Raw genomic sequence first — 23,478 nt, forward strand, 5'->3', positions numbered from 1 at the left:
GCAGAGGGCAATGGTGCGTGCCTTCTCCCAGGTTCGCCTGCTTGCCTCAGCGAAACCTCTGACCACTTAGGACACCAAGGTCATCCCTCCGAGTACCCTCCTTTGATCCCCTCAGCAACCCCACACAACCATTGGCCCTTGCAAGCAAGCTCGGGACAGAGCTCGGATGGCAAAAAAAGGCTCCATCTCCCCCACTCCTCTTGGTCAAATCAAGGCCACCCAAGGAGGTCATGGAACTGACCATTTCAGGTCCATATTCCCTACCCCGATTAATGGAGGTAACCATCTCTACCCAATCTCTTATGGTCTCATTCCCAGTTCCAGTTCTAGGAGAAAGTGTATTGGAATCTGAGGGTCAAGCACAAGAAAGGTGCACAGCTCGTCCGAAAGGAGAGACCTAAGATGTCAGCAGTGCCCAAACCCGTTAACCTTCTTAAGAGAAACCCCTTCTACCCGTTGAAAATCTCAACGGAGTCCAAGACGAGAGGAGAAGAACAGTGCATGGTAATTCAGGTCATTAGATATAACTCTATTCATCAGAATCCATGGTCCCAATACCATCGCGAACCTATGATGACTCGATTTATCACCAAGGCCCAAGCTCAGTCGGGGCATCTACAACCCCTAATAACTAGCCACCTTGATCAAGTCAACCGGTGGCATAAAACTCTTGCTATGCCTAGTACGTCCTTTCTCTAAGAGAGGGTTGAGGTCATGGTCATCAATCAATCTAATGACGAGCCTCAAGAGGGCATAGCCCAGTCGAGGAAGTCATTAACCGGATGGTGGAGAGGTTAAATCAGGTGGAAAATGCCAGACCACCAGCAAATTCATCTGACCATGGTGGTAATTCACCTTAGCCACCCCATTTTGTAGATGATCCTCCAAGACAGCCCCCTCTGCCAACCTATGACTATCCCCCAAAGCCGTCTCAAGCTCTGCCTCACCTAGTTACGTCGGTTGATATCCATGCCATGGTTGACCACAGCCTTCGGAACAAGCATATCCTCGGGGCAAGAGAGACAGCCTTGTACCAAAAGCTTTATCCCGCGATCATTTACTTGCTACCCTTCCCACCGAACTATCAAAAAGGAAGAATCCCAATCTTCAATGGTATGGGCTCCCCTCATCAGCATGTTGCACATTTTATGTCAACGTGCCAAGAAACGGCCTCTGACGGCAGGTTCCTTCTTTACCAGTTCGTGGAAACCTTAGACGGGCCAGCATTCAAGTGGTATCCCTTCTCCCTCCAAACTTTGTTCATACATGGGAGGAGATGAAGCATCTTTTCTACAAGAACGTTTATGAGGTTGATAGGGAAGTGCAACTCATAGAACTAGTTACTATGACCCAAGAACAAGAAGAGCCCATTGATCAGTTTATTACTAGGTGGAAGGATTTAGCGGCACACCAAAGCAACTCCATGCCAGAATCGATGCGGTACAAACCTGTATCCATAATACTGAGCCTGAAATTTCATTACATGTTGAATCGGCGAACCCTACCACCATTACAAAACTGATTTCCAAGGTAGTGCGAATTGAAAGTTTGCATAAGCAACATGGGGGAACCCCGTCGAGAACCTCAGGTGGAGGAGCCAGTCAGTATGCTAACAATAATCATGTTAACCCTCGCGGCAACCAACAAAGGATCGTGGTTAGTGCGATAGTCACCATCTCCGCGACCAAGCAGGCCGCCAACCAGACCCCTCTTTAGACCTTAGACATGTTCATGGGCTTGTTGTCTTCAAATACTCAAGAGACCCTTCAACAAGGCCAGTAGTAGCCACAGCCTTATAATAGAGTGCCACCGCCCCAAGGCCTCTATCGAAAGGACTACCATGAAGAGAAGAAGAACAAGGTCTTTAGCTTCGATAAAGAGTGGGTCCCAACGCTCCTCCGAATGTTGTTGGAACAAGGGATGATTGCCTGTCCTAAAGCAAGAAAGCCAGATGAAGCCGGATTGGTGAATAACACAAGGTATTGTGCATATCACCGAATGCTAGGCCACCCAGTCCAAGATTGCTTCACTCAAGGACAATATTGAGGCATTGATCCAAAAGGGCAAATACAGTTGGATTGCCTCAAAAAGGCATTTGAGACCATTGAGGCCTCCCACATGGCGACAGTTCAGTCAGAGGAACAAGATCAAGGGATGCATCTCGATAAGTTCCCACTCGACCTTCTCCCCGAAATATTGACAATGATGGTCCAAGAAAGAATTATTTCCCCTCAACCATAGGGGCAGCCTAGGCACATAGTTCAGGGTACTAAGAAACCTTGACGCCCATACCATCAGATAGTGGGTCACGATGTATCTTAGTGTTCTGGTTTTCAAGCCTTGGAAAAGGAAAAGAAGAAGAGGGGGCAAATGGTTGTGGAGGTCTCAGTCCTGAGTGAGGATATGCACGTTCAAGGGCCACATCCGACAGAACTAATGGCCACCCAAGAACAACCTTCACAAGAAACTACACCTATCAAGTCCTCTGTCTCTGATGAGCCCTCTACTTCGCAGCCTTGGCAAACTTACAGGGGATGAAGTGGGATGAAGTCCATGAAGAGAGAGGTGATTCATTAGGCAAAAATGGAGTCTGGACCTCGGGTGCCCCGTTAGCCTATTCCCACCAATAAGAAAAGGAAAAGTAAGTGAACCACACGGGTCACCCGTCAAAGAAGAGGGATAACACAGCCTCCTGTTGAACCAGAGTTCCTCCCACCTATCCCACCATTGCCCACTCTCCAGGACTTCCTCCTTGAAATGGTCACATCACTCAGTAGTGACCATGTTTCAAGCTTACATGCTGAAATTAACCCCGAGGGAATGACTACCCATGTCTCTGTGTCCACGTCTGATAAAGGTAAGTACTTAAAAAGCACCCCTCAACAGTCCAAGCTGCTTAAAGACCTGAAAGATCCCCTACAAATGTCCAATAAGGGTTATGACGTTAAAAGATCCCCGATCACGTCTAATGAGAGTAAAGACGTTAAAAGCCTCTTTAAGTCCAATTTAGGTGATGACCCCAAAAGCTACCTGGCTCGATCCAACTTGAGTGGACCCTAAAAGCTCTCCCCCTTCTTCTATCCCCAGTTCTTCAAACCCTTCTTCTCTCATCTCGTCTCTCTCAACAGTCACTGTTGAATGCCCAGACTTTGAGGGTCTTAATGAGGGGCATAAAAGCTGTAACACGAGTCAACACAAACATAAGCATATAAAGAAGATGATAGTGCAAATAGTCGAATTCTTGATAGTTGCTGATGCATTGACTTTCAAGCCGAAAAAGAAGCCCCTCCTCACTCCTGAAGAGTTGATTGAGCGGTATCGAAACCCGTGATCCAAAAAGTCTTGATGGTCCCTTGAGCCTGACCCGAAGCAGCAATGGAGAGATACAAAAGGGCAAAGCTACTTTTCTCATGAAGCATGCCACATGGTGCAAGTCACTGAGGGAATAGTCAATGACAGCCAGATTGATCTGAGATCTGGGAAGATTCTCCAACCACTCATGCAAAAACAAAAACTCCTCAAGTACCCTGGTCCACCACTGATACCATACCCAAACACTCCAGCCAATCCACCACTCCTCGTCAAATACCTTGGACCGCCATTAGTTCCCTATCCAAACCCATCCCCACTTCTCAAACTTCACCAACTCCAATTCCATCTCCACCTACCCTGGTTGTGTCAACAAACTAGACAACGTCCACTCCTTCCAGACCGTCTAATCAACCCACACCTACCTCAACTGCGTAGTTAAGCCAGCCTGCTCTGCCTAGCCTGGTTGCACAATCTAGCCAACCCACGCTTGCTCAAACTAACCTAGCTATGCAGTCCAAGCAGCCTCCATCCACAAACAACCCTCGTAAATCCGTCTCATAAAGAACAGTGGCGAACCCTAGAGTGCATGATGACAAAGTGCATAGAGTGCATGATGACAAAGTCAAGTGTGATTTGGTTGGACACTTAAAGACTTCTGACTTGAGCTTTCACCGACCCATCCAGTCTTCTCTCCGGTCTTCTGTTCCCCCGTTCCTTGATATCAATCCCTCTCAAGTCACATGAGGAGTCGAGGTAACTGCTATGCCTCGCACTATCGAGACCCCGGTCGAAGTGGGGATGACAATGGAGTCAACAAGCTTTGGTCAAAAAATGGAAGCGTCAAGGTCGGGACCTCCGATCCTCCAATGACCGATGAAGTAGGGGTCAAAGAAGAAGCTCTTGAAATACTAGAAGATGGCGGACAGGCCACGACTAATGATCCATAAGAGATAAATTTGGACGATGAAACCGACCCGAGGCCGACTTTCATTTCTGTCATCATGTCACTAGAAGAAAAGGAGTATGCCACTTTCTTACAAGACAATTGAGATGTCTTCGCCTGGAATTATCATGAGATGCCCAGTTTCGACCCTCAGGTTGCAGTCCATCGCCTCGGTGTTGATACTTCCTTTAAACCCATGAAGTAGAAATCGAGAAGGTTTCAACATGACCTTGAAATACAGATTGACGTCGAGGTGAATAGGCTCAAGGGAGAAGGCTCCATCTTTGAAGTCAAATACCCAAGATGTTAGCCAATGTCGTGCCAGTGAAGAAGAAGAATGGGAAAAATCAGGGTATGCATCGACTTTCGCAACTAAAACGTCGGTGCCCGAAAGACGATTTTTCGCTTCCCTTCTCCTAGATGCTCATCGATTCCCCAGCTCATTGTCAGGCCTTTTCGTTCATGGATGGGTATTCAGGATATAATTAGATAAGGATGTCATCAGAATATGAGGATGCTACGACATTCTTGACTCTGAAAGGGGATTTCTGTTACACAATGATGCCCTTTGGACTAAAGAACACAAGTGCCACATACCAGCGAGCCATGACTACTATCTTTGACTATATGTTGCACAAAGAAGTAGAATGTTACGTTGATGACCTAATGGTAAAATTGAGAGAAAGGGAGTCCCACATCTAAGACCTCGAAAAGGGCGTCCCACATCTGAGACCTCGAAGGGGTGTTCCAGCATCTTTGTCTTCACCAGCTCAAAATGAATCCCCTGAAGTGTGCCTTCGACATACGAATGGGGAAATTTCTGAGGTTCATTGTCATGTATCAGGGCTGGAGATTGAGCCTGTTAAGATTAAAGCAATTTAGAAGATGTTGTCACTTGACGCGTCACTTGGTGCACTCTGGGCGCAGCACAATGAGGAAGGGAGAGAAGCTGCTTTGTACTACCTCAGTAGCAGGATGAAAGGGGCTGAGAAGAATTACCCCCCGATTGAGAAGATGTGCTTGGCCCTAATCTTGCAGTCAAAAAGCTCCGTCATTATTTGCTTGCCCACAAAATCCAGTTCATTTCACGAGCTGACCCGATTAAGTTCCTTATGACATGCCCCTGATTGTCAGGACGTTTGGCAAAGTGGTCACTGCTATTAATGGAATTTGACATCACCTACGTGCCACAGAAATGCATCAAAGGCCAAGCTCTAGCTGACGTTTTAGCTCCACACCCCTTGCCGTCAGTTTCCCCCTTGTCCAGTGACCTCCCTGATGAAGAGGTATTATATGCGAAGGAACCATATGATTGGAAGATGTATTTTGATGGAGCCTCCCAATCAAAACGACATGGTGCTGGTGTAGTGCTTTTTATCCCTCAAGATTGCATCATCCCCTTGTCCTTCTCTGTTACAAAGGTCAGCTTGCATAATGAGGCAGAATACCAAGCGCTCATAATAGGCATCGAAATCTTTGTCGACTTGAACATGGACCAATTAGCTATCTTCGGTGATTCCGAGTTGTGACAGCTCAAGGGAATATATGATGTGAGAAAATACAGTCTTAAGCCATATCGCGACACGGCTAAGACCTTGATGGCACGACTTGATGACTTTTCTCTAGGGCACGTGCCTCCAAGATTGAACTTGCAGGCTGATACCCTTGCTAAACTCGATGCGACCATGCAAATTTCATCAAGTGATCTTACACCTACAAGGGTGGAAAAATGGGGACATATTAGGCTGATGGAAGAAGTTGATGCGAATGATGACAGGGTCCTTTTTCCAAAATGCCCACCTTATCCATTCAGGACACTTCTCGCCGCTAAAGAAGCCATCAAAGTAGAGAAAAGCATCAAGAAAGCCCCAGTCCCTCAGCTTGATGAACAAAAAGTGGAATTCTTTGACCCAATGTGCGCAAAAATCAAACAGATCAAAGATTGGAGGGAGCCTATAATCAATTTTGTCAAGCATGGTCGACTTCCAGACCATCGTATTGAGCGCAATAACATATAGAAATCAGTCTAAAAAACAAAGAAGAATTAGCATGAGAAACTTTCTGAGGTCTTATGGGCCTACTGCACTACCACGAGAAATGCTACAGATTCCACCTCTTACTCTTTGGTATATGGAAGCAAAGCTATTCTACCTCTCGAAGTTCAGCTCCCTTCACTTCGCATTCCCATACATCATGGCATAAACTAAGATGAGCAAGTTAAGCTTCGTTATCAAGAGCTAAACGTGCTTGATAAGAAGAGGTTCGAAGCCTAGCAAAACTTAGAGGTCTATTGGGGTAGGATGAGATGAGCATTCGACAATGCAGTGAAGATATGCTCATTCACTCGTGGCGAATTGGTTTTGACTGTTCAGAGACCCATCATCGTGCATAGGAGGCATAAAGGCAAGTTTGAAACAAAATGGGAAGGGCCATTTGTGATTAAAACGACCTTCCCTAATGGAGCATATGTACTGGCTCAACCTGATGGGCAAGAAGCCATGCTTCCTATCAACGGCCCGGTACCTGAAGAAATATTACCCTTAGCTTACAGTCTTGGGGGCACCACCCTAAATATGCCCTCAGGTCTTGGTGTATGACCCTAAAAATATGTTACGTTCCCAGCAGCATGACCTTAAAGTTGCCTCCTCAAAAGATGAACATGACGAAAACCTGAAAGGGCATCATGGGTAAGAAAGTCAAATGAAACAGAAAGAAAAAATGATGGGGCATGGTAGCACCATTAGCTATCGTGGGTAAAAGATGTCAAAAGAAAATAAAATAGAATAAAAACTGGGCACGATGAAAGCCTAAAGGGGCATCGTGAGTAAAAATGAGAAAATAGCAAACATGGTGTAAGAACCATGGGCAAAAGTGCCACAAAAAAAAGTCTCTCATTAGGTTTTGTGAAAACCTGTGATACTGCATACCATAAGGGACTTAACGAAAACCAGAAATGGCATTTAAGTCAAATGCATATGGAAGGTGGACATGTCCACAAAAGAAGCTCTCAAATAGCTTATCACTTTCAAAGAAATTGCAACCAAAAGTAAAAACTTGCACATCATGGAAGAAAGGATAGAGGCAAGACTTGAAGCAAGGAGAAAAAGGCATTCTATCGCAAAATAAGGGTTAGGAGCTGAAGGTTTGCAATCTCAAAGCCCATTTCTAAGAAACAAACAAGCAAGCAAAACCTAGAACCTCACATTAAAAAGGAAAGAAAGGAGGCAAACTGAGCTAAAGCATGAACAGCAAAAGGTACACGACGATGATTTGTAAATCATTCCTTGTCACCACCAATCTCAGTAAATACGCGCTGCCTAATTGCCAGCCTATCCTTCAGCTCGACTACCCTGAGAAATCCTACTTGCCTTACTAGCAAAGGGAAAGCGCCGAATTTTAAATTAGCCAGTGGGAAGTCAACAATTTCCTTACAAACTCAGGACAGTAAAGCCTCTGTCTCGGTAATATGACGTCAGAGAACGAGCATGCCAGCCTCGTTGTCTCGTAATGATATTCCCCCAAGAGCAGCATACTCTCCTTCCTTCAATGAATGAGCTTAGAGAGTCGGGTGAAAACCTTCCCGATAGGCTAGATCGCTCTTCAACTTCTCCAGGAGGCCCTCGGCATAACAAAAAATAAAGGGTTGGTCGGAGTAGACTTCAGGTAAGGGACCAATGGATGGATTCCGTGTTGGCAAAATTAACCCCCCCAGCTTCAGGATCTCTCCCGTCAATTGAGACAATTCCTCCATGATGCCCTTGAGCTTATAAGCCTCTGGCACTCCAAAGGCTATCAGATTCGTTGCAGTCCTCTCCAAGAGCCTAGGAAGTTGCATCAACTCCTTGAGGGAAGATCTGCCTATGAGATGATGAACAGCCTTCTAGAGCTCTTTCCCATACTCCATGAAGCCGATCTCGGCACTCAGATTGTCCAACCCCTCTATCTGCACAGAAAAAGGGATCCTTGTAGACACTCGCTTTAAATCTAACAAGTTCTGTGGTTTTCTTAGACCCTTAGGAAAAAATTGGCCTAGAAAGCCCAAAATCCATAGGTCACACAATTTACCCAGTGAGCCAGAACCATTCTGCCAGCCCAGAACCCAACAGATGCATGTTTTCACCCGGAATCTATTAAACACGTTGTTTTACAAAAACAATCATTAAAAATAGTAAAAAAATCTGTTTTGACCCAAATTTTCTCTGAGAGCTTCAAAAGAGGCTGAGGAAGACACCCAAATTGAAAACTCAATTTCGACAAGTTTTGGTTTGGGCGACACGGGCCGTGCCCCCCAGGCAACACAGGATGTGTCACCCAAGTCATCTTGAAAATGCCCTAGTTTACCAAATAAATAATTAAAAATAGTAAAAATATATATTTTGACCCAAATGTTTTTTGGTAGCTTCACAAGAGGCTAAGGAACACACCTGAAAAGAAAATTTTCAATTTGGAGCATTTTTTATTTGTGCGACATGGGGCGTGCCACCCAGGCGACACGACTCGTGCCACCCAAGCGACACGACTCGTGCCACCCATCCATGTTTTTGGCCAAATAATTTTTACATATTTTTCATGTTTTTAGGGTTATCTTGTGGGTGGTTTGGCGGCATGACGCTATCCGCGTCGGTCAAATCCGAATTTTAAAAAATTAAAGATTGGTTTGACCAAGGGATTTGTTGGTTATGGGATAACTCTGCCCCAACAAATCCCTCTTTCAGATGAACTCACTTTCGGTGACCATAAAAGGATGAAAACCGAAAGGGTTGAAGAGGGATGAGACTTTTTAAAACTTTAGACTGGAAGAGAAACCCTAGGAGAGTAGAGAGACCTACCCTGAAGAAAACCCTAACCATCATCTTAAGCTTGAGTAAACCTAAACCTAGAGCACAACAACCCTAGGACTAAACCATTGATAAGGTACAACTACCCTATTACTACCAGAGACTTGGTGATCCACATCTGGACCACAAGGGCAAAAGGAACCGGTTTTGATACGGGCGAGCCCTCGAAGGTTCGAGAAGCCCGAGCCATCCGGCTAGGTTCAGTAATTTTTTCTCCTTCATTTCCTCTTTTCTTTTATTATATTTATTTTATTTTGATCTGGCTTTGATTCATTCTGATTGAAAATTGTGTTTTGAAATGCTTCGGATCACGCTGGCTCCGCCATAAATCTGAGAGTAGATCTACTCGTTTCTGGGTAGATCTGATCTCATATTTGAATTCGATTGTTCCCACTTTCTCTACCATTGCTTTTTAATTTATTTTTCATTAGTTGAAAGTGTTAGATCTGAGAGATCTACATCGTTAGATCTCTCGATTCTACACTATAAATAATCCTCAACTGCTCCGGAACAACACCCCAAGGGGTAAACCAAGTAGGCGTAAAGAGCACCCGGCTAGAGAGGGGGAGCGGTCTGAATGGCCCCTTCGATTGAGGTGGTCACGATGAAGATGATGGTTCATCGGGATTGACGCCAATAATGTCAACCGGTTCATCTTCAATCATTGCCATAGGGGACTAATCATCCTAAATGACAATGGTGTCCTCGACAATATTATTCCCTCTGGGTTCTTCATTTTGGGAACTCCGAGGGTCCTAGCCACTCGATTGGTGGACATTCGGCGAGGCATGTCATCTGAAACAAGATGAGAAGGATAAAATCAAGGGTGCGCAAAAATTCAAAGAAGGGTGCGCAAAAATTCAAAGAAGAGTTAAGTTGCCCTGGAGGATGCCCCAGGAACTGAACTGTGGGACGCATTTGATCCAGACAAACCCTGGCAGAGCCCCCTTCCAATCAGGTGAAATCCATTCAAAATGCTTAGAAAAGCATAAAAAATTCCTAAAAAGTATAAAAAATGGTTAAAAAGCATTAAAAGCACTAAAAAATGCTCAAAAAGCACTTAAAATGCTCAAAAGGCACTTAAGATGCTTAAAGGCATTGAAATGCTTAAAAAGTGCAAGAAAGTGCCCAAAATGCTCAAAAATCACTTAAAATCCCAAAAGGCATTTTAAAGGCTCGAAAGGCATTTTAATTGTGCAAGAAGCACTAAAAAATGCTTAAAAGGCACCACAAGTGCTAATTAAGTTTTCAAAGTGCATAAAGATGCGCACGAATGCTAGAATGCACAAAAAGAATCTTAGTTCTAGAAAAATGGCATTTAATTGTGTTAAGATAAGCACCAAAAAAAAGCATGGAAAGCATGGAAAAGAAGGCATGAAGAAAGAAAGGAAGCACACCAAACTCTCGGGTGGTAGACCTTGCGGCCATCGTCGCGAAGAAAATGCCTGCTGAAAAGTTTCTTAGCCACCTGTGCTCCACGCCCCTCCTTGACCACCTGCTAGCCACCTGTGCTCCACGCCCCTCCTTGACCACCTGCGCTCCACCCCACTTTGCTTGCTCCCCAAACTCTCCCTCACGATTTCCCTCTCTAAAAATCTTTCAAATGAGAACAATGTGTCAAATGAGGGGCCCTCAACCCTTTTTATACCCCACCTCATAAAGCGACCTTTTCCCTTTCCATTTTTATCCTTCACAAAATCCATATCGCATCCATGTCCCTCACCATTTCAGCATCATTTTCAAGAAAAAAAAGGGGCATTTTGAGAAAGCAAGTGGCCAAAAGACCACATTGCCCATGCAAATCCTCCTTCAAGCTAAAAATGGCCCAAGGGGAACAAATAACATCGGAATTGGACGAAATCGGTGCCATTAGAAGCAAAAAATTTTGTTAGTCAAGAAGAACCACCCTCGCAGGTGAAACGGGCTTCCAGGCAGGGCCATCAAGCCCAAATAGGGCCCAACAGACCTTTTTTTTTCTCTCCTCCCTCTTATGCATGTGATGGGCTAGGCTGGGCCGTGAGCCCTAGCCCGAGCCCATCATAGCCGTAGCCCCGCGCATCCCTTCGTTCCCGATTGGGCCAAGCTGGGCCATGTGCTCGAGCCCAAGGCCCCTGCACAACTGTCGCTTGTGCATCCCTTCGTCCCCGACTGGACCGGGCCTCCCGTGAGCCTGAGGCCCCTTTTCAGCCACCTCTTGAGCATCCCTTCATCCCTGACTAGGCCTTGCAGGGCCGTGAGCCCGAGCCTGAGGCCCTTTTCAGCCGCCGCCTACGCAATCCTTCATCCAAACTGGGGCAAGCAGGGTCAAGAGCCGAGACCAAGCCCAAAGGCCTGTCTCCCCTGCGCAGCCGCCACATGCATTTCTCTCTCATGCGTATCACGCGTGTGTCCCTAACGCAACCGCCGCATGCACTCCTCTCTCGTGCGCATCTCTCCTGCCCAACTACCACACTCATTCCTCTCACGTGTGTCACGTGCGCGTGCCTTCTGCCAGCATCCGTGCATAACCTCACACACCTCTTTCACGGTGAGCCGGGTCGAGCCATTCTTTGCCATGAGCTCGAGCCCGGGTTTTTTCCCCCATTTGCCCTCGTGCCATGCCAAGCCTATCGCGTCAAGCCAAGCGCCTTCTACATCGAGCCTGGAGCCTCACCCTCTTCACGCATGCCCCTTCCGTGTGCACATACTCCCTTCCCCGGTGGATCGAGTTAAGCCTTCCCTGACCATGTGCTACCTTCGATGCGCATCCCGTTCTCCCTAGTGGGTCAAGTCACGTCCCCGTGACCTCATTCATGTACATGTGCCACCATGACTCACCATCCCCAATAAGTCACACCATCCTCACCCTCGTCCTTCCCTATGCATGTGCCACCATGCTTCACCATCCTCAGTGAGTCATCGCTCACCACTCTCCATTATCTGATCTGTAAAACCACCCTAAACCATCTTTCACCTTCATATCTACCATCAAACCATTGTCACCTCATCATTCGCCATCCCCCAATAAATTACCCTCATCACCCAAAAGCTTGTTCCAACCTCTGGCAAGCAGCGCCCTCCATTGCAACTTCATTCATCCTACACAAAAGTCCTAAATCATTACACCAGTAAGTCGCGTATTCCGCCATCAACCACTCATCCCTCATAAAAACTCACGTCATTCCTCAGTGAGTTACACCCTCCATTGCAACTTCATTCATCCTACACAAAAGTCCGATATCATTACCCTAGTAAGTTACGTATTCCACCATCAACCTCTCATCCCTCATAAAATCTCACACCATTCCCCAGTGAGTCGCACCCTCCATTGCCATCCCATTCACCTCCCACAAGAGCTCACCCCTTTATCTGTTGGTCAAACCACCCCAATTTCCCATCTTCATCTCGAAAACTACCATTCACTTCCATCATCATTCAAACACCACCAATTCACTTCCATTTATTTATATATACAATAGAATAGAAAATAAAAATGCACGGATATGGTCATGAAACCATGGGTAAAAATGCTCAAAGACAAACGGGCATGGTGAAAACTCGAAGGGGTGTTGTGAGTAAAAATGGCAGACGGGCATAGTCATGAAACCATGAGTAAGAGTGTTATGCAAAGAAAAAGCCGAGCACAGTGAAAACCCAAAAGGGCACCGTGAGTAAAAGTGAAAAGAAAGGCGGACATGACCATGAAGTCACGGGTAAAATAGCTCAATAAAAAGGAAGTTGGTGAAAACCGTTCTACGGAGCCGCTTCCCTCTTTGTTCAAGTGAAAACGGAAACGGCATCTGAACCAATAAGCAGGTTGATGCAGCACTCGCCTTCATAGGCAGCTTCGGCTGGCAATCCACACAAGAAAAGCCCGGTAGTTTAGGGGTTAGTACCCTGCTACCAAGACCAAAAAGAGCTTAAGAAAATTCCAATGGCCTAAGTCAATCCATTAGAAGAACCCAAAAGTCAGAAAAATCAACAAGGCAGTTAACCAGGACTCCATGCTAAAGGAGTTCATTTCCAAGAAGTCACCAAAAACAAGAACGTCACGTCGACAAGCCAAGGATGCTCCCAAAAAGGCAGATCACTGTCAAGCCAGACCAACACCCTCCACCAACAATCGGGGTGAAGTCTCTCAAGGTTCTCAATTGCTGTCAATCTAGACTTTTCAGGCCAGCCACCAGACACCCGTGACTAAGTGCAGTGAGATTGGGGTTCACACCCCAAAGAGACCGCCTCGGCAAAACACCTCCCTAACCGACAGACCCAAACTTTTCGGGACAGGCCAACAAAAAGCTCCCGACTGAACCTGGTAGGATGGGGACCAAAGAGGTACTTTACTTGTCAAAACAAATCCAAACCATGGCGTAGCATCTCACACGCCCACCAAACCCTCGACTGCCTATCCAAAGAAGAAACCATCTCTTGAATTGGTAAGAAAGCCTTTAAGCAAGGCCCCCACCAGAAGAATTGAAAAGAACCCATCTCTTAAAGTGGGAAAGAAGCCCTTATGCAAGGCCCCCTCCAGAAGACTAAAAACTAACTGATTGGGAAGGAAGCCCTTAAGCAAGGCCCCCAACTACTAGTCAAACTTCGATTCTGACTAATTGGGTGTACAAGCCCTTAAAAAAGGCCCCCAATTGTTGGAACAAAAAATAAGGACTACTAAAGTGGGAAGAAAGCCCTTAAGCAAGGCGCCCACCAGTAGCTCACGTCTCTTCTCCCCCAAAGTCTTGACATCACTAAGTCTAGAAGACCTTAAGCAAGGCCCCCAGTCGTTAAAGCACCTTGGTCATCCCTTAGGGAAGAAGCTTGGCACGATTTCCCCTTTGCCGATGCCGGTGGCTGAGAGGAAAAATGAAAGCCAAAGGACCAATTTTGATTACCAATGTTGTTCTTCTCTCTTCTCTTGAAGTACAGCATTCGTCGGGGCAAGCTGTTATAAGGTATTTTTCAACACTTGTACCCCGAGGCGAATAAGGAGAGAGCCAATCGTGACTTAGGCTTGCAGGTACCAGAATGCATGTGGACCACGGAAGCACAATTGAAATAAACCCTGATCTGGAGCACAATTTTGAAAGACAATGGATTGGCCCCAAAAGGCATGTAGAAGTAGCCCATGACTCCTTAAGAATACCTACCAAGTTTTGTCACAATCTGACGATGTTAAGGTGGATCAAGGACAAAATCAATTTTCATATTCAGCCTCTAACATGCTGAAAATGCACCTTATAACTACAGCTTTATTATCGAAGCTTCAGATGGGTACCATAACACTTCCATTGGATGTCAAATTTCGGCTCAATCGAACGCTTCTTGACTCATCTGTGGCCAACTTACCCAAAACGGGTAGGTTATACACTATTCTGGTGCACCTTTAGTGAACCAGTTTCCATTTATGGAAACTATGCAATGTGATGTCGGGAACACCATTGAATGATCATATATCCTTCGTCTTAAGTCGGATCAAGCTCAAATTTTCACGACGATCTTTGTCTCGTCAACATGCACATTTTGATATGTGGCATAGCTCATGATGTCGCCTGAGACGAGAGAAATCTTAGAGAGAAGCCTCTTAATAAAACTCATGTGTAACAGATTTTTAGAAGAAGAATACTCATTCAATCAAATGGCCACATCATGAAGACCCGATATCGGATCGTCTTGAAACCGGGTCTGTTGCGACCACGAGATCAAGGGCTTCGATTCGAGCTAAACATCATGCACGATGATTCATCTGAACGACTGTATTTTAAGGTGCAAAGAAAGGCATTTTCTGGTGGCTGGATCCAAATTCCGGCAAGTTCCCCAATTCGGCAAGAGGCGATTCAGGCACCGAATCGAGCCATTCTCATCACCAAACGACTTCCTCATCGTTCCATGATAAAAAGATTGATAAAAAATGCCAAAGAATGGTCATGATCCAAAATCTAAGATCGCACACTTCTCATCTTTTTACAAATCTTGCGAAGAGCCCAATGCTTCGATTGGAGGATCAAAAGATACATCAAAATGATCGCCTCGCCTAGACTGTCATAATTGCGGCATTATTTTCACCAGAAAGTTGACTGAAAGGTCTGAAACGAACCTCTAAAGATCATCATGGTTCATAGCCACTTTTTAGGGACCATCCTGTCATTTAAAAGATTGTGGGTAAAGGCAAAAGCGTCATTTTACTCAAAAAACGGGATTCAATTTTAATTTACAAATTTTTTTTTTTTCAGCAATTTCCTTTAGTTTCAAGCATCCACCCTTGTTTCAAGGGTAGCTCTATATAAGCACTTGTAACCCTAAGTCCAAAAAGAGGAGAATTAATAAGATTGAACCCCTTAAGCTTAAGGTTTTCAATTTAGTTTTCCTTGGTTTGCAATACTTTTCCCTACCCATAAGCCACTACTCATGGAACTTCTCGCTCCCCCCATGGAATCTCTTACTTCTCACCCGGAACTCTCAACTCTCGACCTAGCCACCGGTCCAACTCAAGGGCCCAACTAAGTACTTTTCTCTTCTCTTTCTCTCTCTTCTCTCACCTTCTCTCTTCTTTCTCTCTCTTCAGTCCTCTCTCACTCTCTCTTCATGGTCAACTTGTCGTTGGCCTGCCTCCTCTTTCTATCTTTCTCTCTCTTTCTTCCTCGTCGCTCTCTCCTTTCTCTTTCTCTCTCTTCCTCTCCCCTCTCTCTCCCTCTCGGGTTGATCGAGCCAGCGGCTTAGCTACCGACTCCCTCTCTTTCTCCTCCTCTCTCTTTCTATCTCCTCTCCTTCTCTCTTCCTCTTCCCCCAAACTTATTTTCCCTCTTCTCTCTCTCTTTCTCTCCTTTCTCCTCTCTTCTCTCTTTTTCTCTCTCTTCATCTCCCCTCTCTTTCTCTCTCCCTCTCGGTTTGATCGAAGAAGTCGGCCCCCTCTTTTTCTCCTCCTCTTTTTCTCTCACGTCTCCTTCTTTCTTCCTCTTGCCCCTTACTTCTTTCCCTCCTCTCTCTCATATCCTTTCTCTCTTTTCTCTTTTTCTCTCTTCCTCTCCTCTCTCTTTCTCTTTCTTTCTCCTTCTCAATTTGACCGAGTCGGTGGCTAAGCCATCGGCTCCCTCTGTTTCTCCTTCTCTCTCTTTCTCTCTCCTCTCCTTCTTTCTTCCTCTTCCCCCTCACTTCTTTTCCCTCTTCTCTCTCTCTCCTTTCCCTTCTCTCCTCTCTCTTTCTCTCTCTTCTTCTCCCCTTTCTTTCTCTCTCGCCCTCGCGGTTTGAACGAGCCGACTGCTAAGTCGCCGGCTCCCTCTCTTTCTCCTCCTCTCTCTTTCTCTCTACTCTCCTTCTTTCTTCCTCATCCCCCTCACTTCTTTTCCCTCTTCTCTCTCTCTCCTTTCCTTTCTCTCTCTCTTTCCCTTTTCTCTTTCTCCACCTCTTGGTTTGATCGATTTCTCTCTTTCCCCTCCTCTCCCTTTCCCTTTTCCCTCTTGTCTTTTTCTCTTTCACTCTCTCTTCATGGTCAACTAGGCCGGCAGCTAAGCTGTCAGCCCGTCTCCTCTTTCTCTCTCTCTCTCCCTCTCCACTATCTCTCTTCCTCTCTCCGTCGGCTCCCTCTCTTTCTCCTCTCTCTTGCTTTCTCTCTCTATTTCTCTCTCCCTCTCAGTTTGATCGAGCCCGCGGTTAAGCTGTTGGCTCTCTCTCTTTCTCTCTCTCTCTCCCTCTCGGTTTGACCGAGCCGGCGATTAAGCCGTCGGCTCACTTCATTTCTTCTCTCCCTCTTTCCCCTCTCTCGCTCTTTCTCTCTGCCTCCAGGCTCGACTGAGCCGATGACCCTCATTTTTCTTTCTCTCCCCTTCCCTCTCCCTCTCTCTCTCTTTCTTTTCTTTCTCACCCTCTTTCTTTCCCTTCTCTCTATTTCTTTATCCCTCAAGGTTTGACCGAACCGGTGGTTAAGCTGTCGGCTCTCTCTCTCTCTCTCTCTTATCTTCTCTCTCATTCTCTCTTTCTTTCTCTCTCTGGTTAGGTGCCTCAATCTTGCCCTCTAGGTCGGGTTGACCTAGTGGCATGGTTCCGAGTTCGAGATCAACCCGAGACGTGTGCAGGATACCAACCGATTAGAGAGGATATAAGGTCGCTAGGAAGGACTTAACTCGTGTGGATCCGTGACACGCTCAGACTGGCTGCGTGGGCTCCATCTTAGAACACGTTGGAATCGCCTCTCTTGACTTGTTTCTCCTTTTCTGCAAACACACACACGTAAGACGTCCTAATAAGTGGGTCTGGGAACCCTGACTTGTCGAAGATAAAATAAAATAAAATGGAGTGAAATAAAAAGTAAAATGGGACGAGATGAAATGAAAAATGAAAGAGATGAATTGATATAAAATAAGATTAGAAGATGAAGTTAGGATGAAATAAGAATAAAATGAATTAAAATAAAATGAAGTAAAGGAAAATAAAATAAAAAGGGTAAAAGGAAATGAATAGAATATGATGGGGTAAATAAAATAAAATAGGTAAATGAAGTAAAGTAAAATAAATAATTAAAATAAAATAGAATGAGATAAATAAAGATGAAATAAGATGAAGTAAGATAAAAATGAAAATAGAACAAGATGAAACAAGAAAGATAAGTAATGAAATAAAAGGAGGTGAAGGGAAACAAAAAAAAAAGGTAAAGTATTATAATAATAAATAAATAAATGAGGATGCTTTGGTTAGGAACAGTGATTTAAAAAACGGATCAGCGCCTCAGATCGGGCACTTCAAAAACCCATCTGGATCGGTGAAACGACGATCCGGATTGGGAATCGGCCTACTCGATCGGATTAAGCTTTAAAAAAATTCAAAAAAAATATTAAAATTAATTATAAATATTGTCTTTTAGGAATCTAATAAGAAATGAGGGTGCTCCATTGTTAACTTTCTTTTTTTTCATCAATTTGTGAATATTGAGATGTTTTTTCCTTGTATAAACTTATGTTAACCATTAAATTTACATCACTCCTAAGAAAAATCATATAATTTTCATGAATAAAATATATAATCATACATGGACTACTATAAAGAGTAGATTTAATCGATACAAAATGGCCATCAAAATCTCAAATTGGCAGAAAGCCTTAATCCCCTAAAAAAACTCAAATTATTACAAACTAACAAACTATAATCTAAATTTATTACAACCTAACTAACTATAATGTAATATGCCGAAATTAATATTGTTGGTTTAAAGTTTATAATTATTTTATTTTATAAATAATAACAAATCAAAAATATTTTGTAATACGATCTAATTTAAATAGTATTATTGAGAATTGTAAGAAAGATAATAAATTACATGATTTATAATGCAAAAATAAAAAATTTGGTTATAAATTATTAGAATGCGTACCAATTTTTGAAAGAACACTTTAATTTTTTAAAATTTTAATTTTTTAGACTTCTAGAATAAATTTATTAAAAGAGATTATTAATAGAAAGAGAGAGATTTCAAATGGAATAAATTTCTTTAAAAACAAATTTTAATTTTTTAGATTCATAGAATAAATTTAATAAAAAGATTGTTAATAAAAAGAGAGATTTAAAAAAAAATAAAAAATAAAAAAAAATAAAAAATAAATGTTAAAAAAAAAATATTTTCTGCTTATTTTTGTTGTCAAGTTGACAACAAAAATAAAATAAGATATGTCCAAGGCGAGAATCGCACTTGAGAAGTGAAGGCTCTACCGTAGAAGTGATAATCATTCTGCCACATCAGCACAAGTGTAATTGTTTTCTATATTAATAGTACTTATCCAAAGTATACCATAATTTAACGCACCGTGAGAATTATTTTACATCCAAGTTTTAGATTGATGTATATAAATTGCTTTATAAGTTTCCAAACAATTCCACGCATATGCCTGAGGTTGCCATCCATACGCGGTCAATGGGAGAACGGTAGTCCCTTCCCACATGTGGATACTAAGAATCAACGATGTTTTGGCCACGTGCTAACTCGCTATGTGACGTCATACGGGCGATATGATGTCACACAAGCGCTTCTGTTCTGGAATCAGGTGGTTCCTGCGATATAACGTCCCATAAGAGGTTCTTTTTAGAATCGAGCGGTTCCTGGTTTTACATTGGAATCGATACAAGGTAACCGACCCCGTGCCTACTCGGACGAGTCGCAATCAATTTTTAAATCACGGGTAAGGAGAGAGATGGCCGATTTTTAAATCACCGGTTACGAGAGGAAGGGAGGAATATAATAATAGAAAAAGAAAAGAAAAGTTCTTTTGGTTTAGAGAGAGAGTGGGCTGTGCATTGGTGTTTTATTGTGAGAGAGGGAGAGAGAGTCGGACATATGGGTTTGTTGGTTTTACGTGTGAAGGTGGGACGGGGAACGAAAACCTCATGAAACGAAAAAAGGCCGAAACGAAATGAGCAAAACGAAAAGAAAAGGGGTTTTCGTTTGGGGATGTTTTAGAGAGAGAAAGAACCGTGGGGAGAGGCAGAGACGAAAATAGGGGCGCAAGAGGTTGCGGAGAGAATAGCAAGTGGCTGAGAGGGGGCAACAGTGGGTGTTCGCTATTGGATTTAGAGAGAGAAAGGGCAGCAAGGTTGCTACGAGGTGGCGGATATTGCGGGTGCAGGAAGAAGAAAGAGATATGGGCGAGAATAAGAGGAAAGGGTCAGCAGCCAGCTGTCGTCTGGTGCGAGAGGGGCAGAGAAAAGAGGAAGCCTAGTTGCAGGCAGTGGAGGTCAAGGAGAGAAAGCAAGAACAGGGTGAATGGCGGAGGTTGCACGCAACTGGAGGAAGTCACAGCACGGTTGTGGTCGAAGAAAGAAGAAGGTGAGGTGATGGCTGCTATAGTGGCTGCAGCAGTAAATGGCGAAGATAGAGATGAGGGAGTTGCTGGTGGTGGTGATTGAGGAAGAAAGAGGCGGAGACAGGGCAGTCGAGGGAGGTGGTGGCAGCTGGTTGGAGTGGAGAGATGTGGTGGCATGTGGTTTAGAAGAAGATGGGAAAGTTTTGGAGGTGGAACAGCGAGGTAAGGTGGTTGAGTGAGGCTGCCACTGGGTGGAGGAGATGGAGGAGACGGGAGCAGAGGTGGAGAGAAAGAGCTAGCGATTTGGTTGCTGCCCGGCACAGCAGGCTGAGAGGAAGGAGGCAGATAAAGCGGACAGGTGTTGCAGAGGTTGTTGCGAGAGAGACTGGCTGCAGAGGTTGCTGCTTGGTTGCAAAGAGTTGAAAGGAGTGGGCAGCAGTAGCAGAGAGAGAAGAAAAGGCGGTGAGCTGGGGAGAGGCACACGGCGATGGTGTTTTTGTTTACTTACACGGCTTTGGGTAGGATAAATCGCACACGGCAGTGAGGGAAGAGGAGTGCGCACGGCAATCGGGTTAGGAAAGGGGCGCGCACGGCGATAGGGCTATAGGAAAGGGGCACATAGGTTGGAGGGTCGCACGAGACGGTGATAAGAAGGGAGATTTGGGAGACGGTCGCACGGGATCACATTATGCGAGGGAACATGAGGGTGCACCAAAAAGAGGTGAGGTGAGGGTGAGCAAAAAAAGACGAGAGAGAAAGACGTACGTGAGAGACAATTAAGAAAATGAGACTCAAATGAGTTTCGAGGGTGAACCGAAAAAAAGTGATCATATAGGGGTAAAAGGAAAAGGAAATAGGGTTAGTGAGAAGGAAGGAGAGAAAAAGAAAGGAAGAAAATGTGAAACACCAACGGCAATAGGCTTCCGCTGTATGTGGAAGAGGAGAGAGAAAGAGAGAAAAGAAAAGAAGAGAGATAAAGAGAGAGAAAAACAAACACTAAGCTCAGGGGTACCAGCCCGAAAATTTCTCTCTCGAAGACTGGAGGGAGCCAATCATGAACTTCATAAAGCATGGAAGGCTATCTCAGGATCGAGCGGAATGTAACGACATACGTCGGATGTCTACCAAGTACACCTTTCTCAAAGGGGACGTTCTCTTTCGTCGATCATTTGATATAATTCTCCTCAGATGCATCGACACACAAGACGAGCAAGGTACTCGAGGAAGTGCATTCAGGTATCTGTGGGCTGCATCAGTCCAGCCCTACGCTCTACGAGCGCATCTGCAGACTCAGTTATTATTGGCCATCAATGGTGGCCGACACTCAAAATGGTGGCCGACACCCAAAGCTATGTCAAAAGATGTCAGGTGTGCCAAATTCATTCAAGCCTCATTCAGCAGCACTTGGAGCCTCTCCATCCTAGAGTGACATCATGGCCGTTTTCCCAGTGGGGTATGGACATTGTAGGACCCATCCTTTTGCCCTGGGTCATGCCTTCATTCTGGTAGCGACATATTACGTCTCCAAGTGGGCTGAGGCAGTCCCTCTCAAACAAGTTTCAGGAACCACTAGGACTAATTTCATGTGTCACCACATTATATACCGGTTCGGGGTTCCAAACTGAATAATCTCTGATAATAGCCCTCAGTTAAGAAGCCATCACGTTGATCGCCTTGCCAACCAGTTCGGTTTCGAGTGGAAGTACTCGACCATGTACTATTTTACAGTTGGGGGAACCGAAGAGGCATGGGAGTCAATCCCCTTTAGAAATTGGGAACAGTAGGAACTTGGATACTTCAAGGACATCCATGTCATTAAGTGGCATGCAGTGCTGCCTTCATGCCTCCCTAGGCCACGCATGGCGATGGCCATGCTCGGAAGCATGCTGCTCTCGACAATGTCTTGCTTGGCATTGGCCTGCCCGTGGTGATAGCAGGACGCGACATTGTGTTGTGCACAATGATGACCATGGACGGCGATATTTGTGGGGGTCAAGAGTGATGGCAAACGAGGAGGCGCTGCCGCTGCGGTCTGTTGGAAGCCAAGTCCTCTAGCACAACCGTGAAGTCCATGTTGTTCTGTGGAAGGGCATCCACTGCGAACATGGTATGCTCTCCATCATAAGTCAGTTCCTTGCCAGAGAAGTCTACCTTGTATGTTCAGTATACACGCCAGATAAATTGGAGCTAACTCGGAAATGGTTGGCCTGTAGCCGTCTTTTTATCCTCAGATGCAAGAGCACTTTTGGTGTCAATTGTTTTCTTTCCCTGAGATATAAGAGAATTGTAATCTCTCTAATAATGGGCTTCTTGGCTTGTATCTTGTAACTCATTTTGACTGCAATAAAAAGAGTAAGAATTTGTTCAGACTGCCTTGCTTGCTTTGCATTGAGTCTCTTTTCTTGAGTATGCATCACAGATAGTACTTCTTTAGGTATCACTCGTTGATAGGGGGCATTGCCTCCTCTCCATATGAGTTCTCCAGTATATAGGCCCCATTTGGTGTGACCTTCTTGACTATGAATGAGCCTTCCCACTTGGGTTCGAACTTTTCTTTGCGGCACCCGTGCATGACAATATGTCTCTTGACTGCTAAGACTAGGTCCCCACAAGCGAATGAGCGAACCTTGACAAACTTGTCAAAAGCTCTCTTCATTCTTCCTTGATTGAGCTCGAGGTTCTGCTAAGCCTCTAGTCACTTTTCGTCAAGGGCATCCAACTCCTAGTCACTGAGCTTAACCCTCTCATCATCAGTTAGTCCTTGATGTATAGCGACACAGAGTGAGGGTATTTGAACCTTGAGGGGTAGGACTCCCTCACATCCATAGACCAGGGAAAAGGGGTCGAGTTTGTAGCATTGCGAGTGGTGGTGTGATAGGCCCACAGAGCCTCAGGTAGCTTCTCATGTCAGTTCTTCTTTGACCGCATAGAGTTTTGTTGAACGCCTCAGCTAAACCGAGAGCTTTAGCCCGGAAGCTCTCGTCAGAAATCCCTTCCCAAAAGCTCTGACTCTCTCTCTCTCTCTATAAAAATCTTTCTAATGTTTTACCCTTCGGTAAAATAGTAAAAGTGGTTTTTTTCCGCTTTTATACTGAGCAGTGTCGCAAACTGCCCTTGACAAAGCTGAAATGATGCTCCAGTCCCTAGCCTCTTACGACAATAGGCTCAGGCCGGGGCGGGTAAAAAACCGAGACCCGAAAAGGTCATCACCGAGCACTTCACCCAAGGGCCATCGCCACTCGCCTTCGCCCAAAGGTTATCGTCGCGCCCTTAGTCAAGGATTTAACGTCACGCACTTCAACAGGTACTTAACATCGTGTGCGCATCATTTAGGCTTAATGCCACGTGCACCATCCAACACTTAGTGTTGTGATCATGGTACGACACTCCCATCTGGACTATTGTCCTACTGCCTTAGGAGGTTCATTCCCTACGCCACAGTCTCACTCCTCAAGGAGTCCAGTCTCTGGTGTCGGCTCTGTTCCCCATGGAGTCGCATTCCGTCACCACACCACGGTCCATGTTGTATGACCTTAAATTGCATCGCCATAATATAAACTATATGACCTTAAAATATAGCGTAGGTCTAGTTGCACGACCTTAAACTGCTTAGTCCTCGTCGCAC

At 44.9% G+C, this 23,478-nt stretch overlaps 1 long non-coding RNA gene across 1 annotated transcript; it reads right to left on the reverse strand.

Moving 5' to 3' along the window:
* Positions 1–9,502: 9,502 nt before the first annotated feature.
* On the reverse strand, positions 9,503–10,709 carry LOC148782333 (uncharacterized). The gene is made up of 2 exons (XR_016055136.1): positions 10,491–10,709; positions 9,503–9,888 (listed from the first exon to the last, which is right to left on the reverse strand). It is a non-coding gene; the product is annotated as an uncharacterized LOC148782333 (long non-coding RNA).
* Between the last annotated feature and the right edge of the window lie 12,769 nt (positions 10,710–23,478).

This window comes from Amborella trichopoda, chromosome 4 (genome assembly GCF_054954075.1).
Source record: "Amborella trichopoda isolate Santa Cruz 75 chromosome 4, AtrichopodaSantaCruz75HAP2 v2.0, whole genome shotgun sequence".
NCBI classification, from domain to species: domain Eukaryota; kingdom Viridiplantae; phylum Streptophyta; class Magnoliopsida; order Amborellales; family Amborellaceae; genus Amborella; species Amborella trichopoda.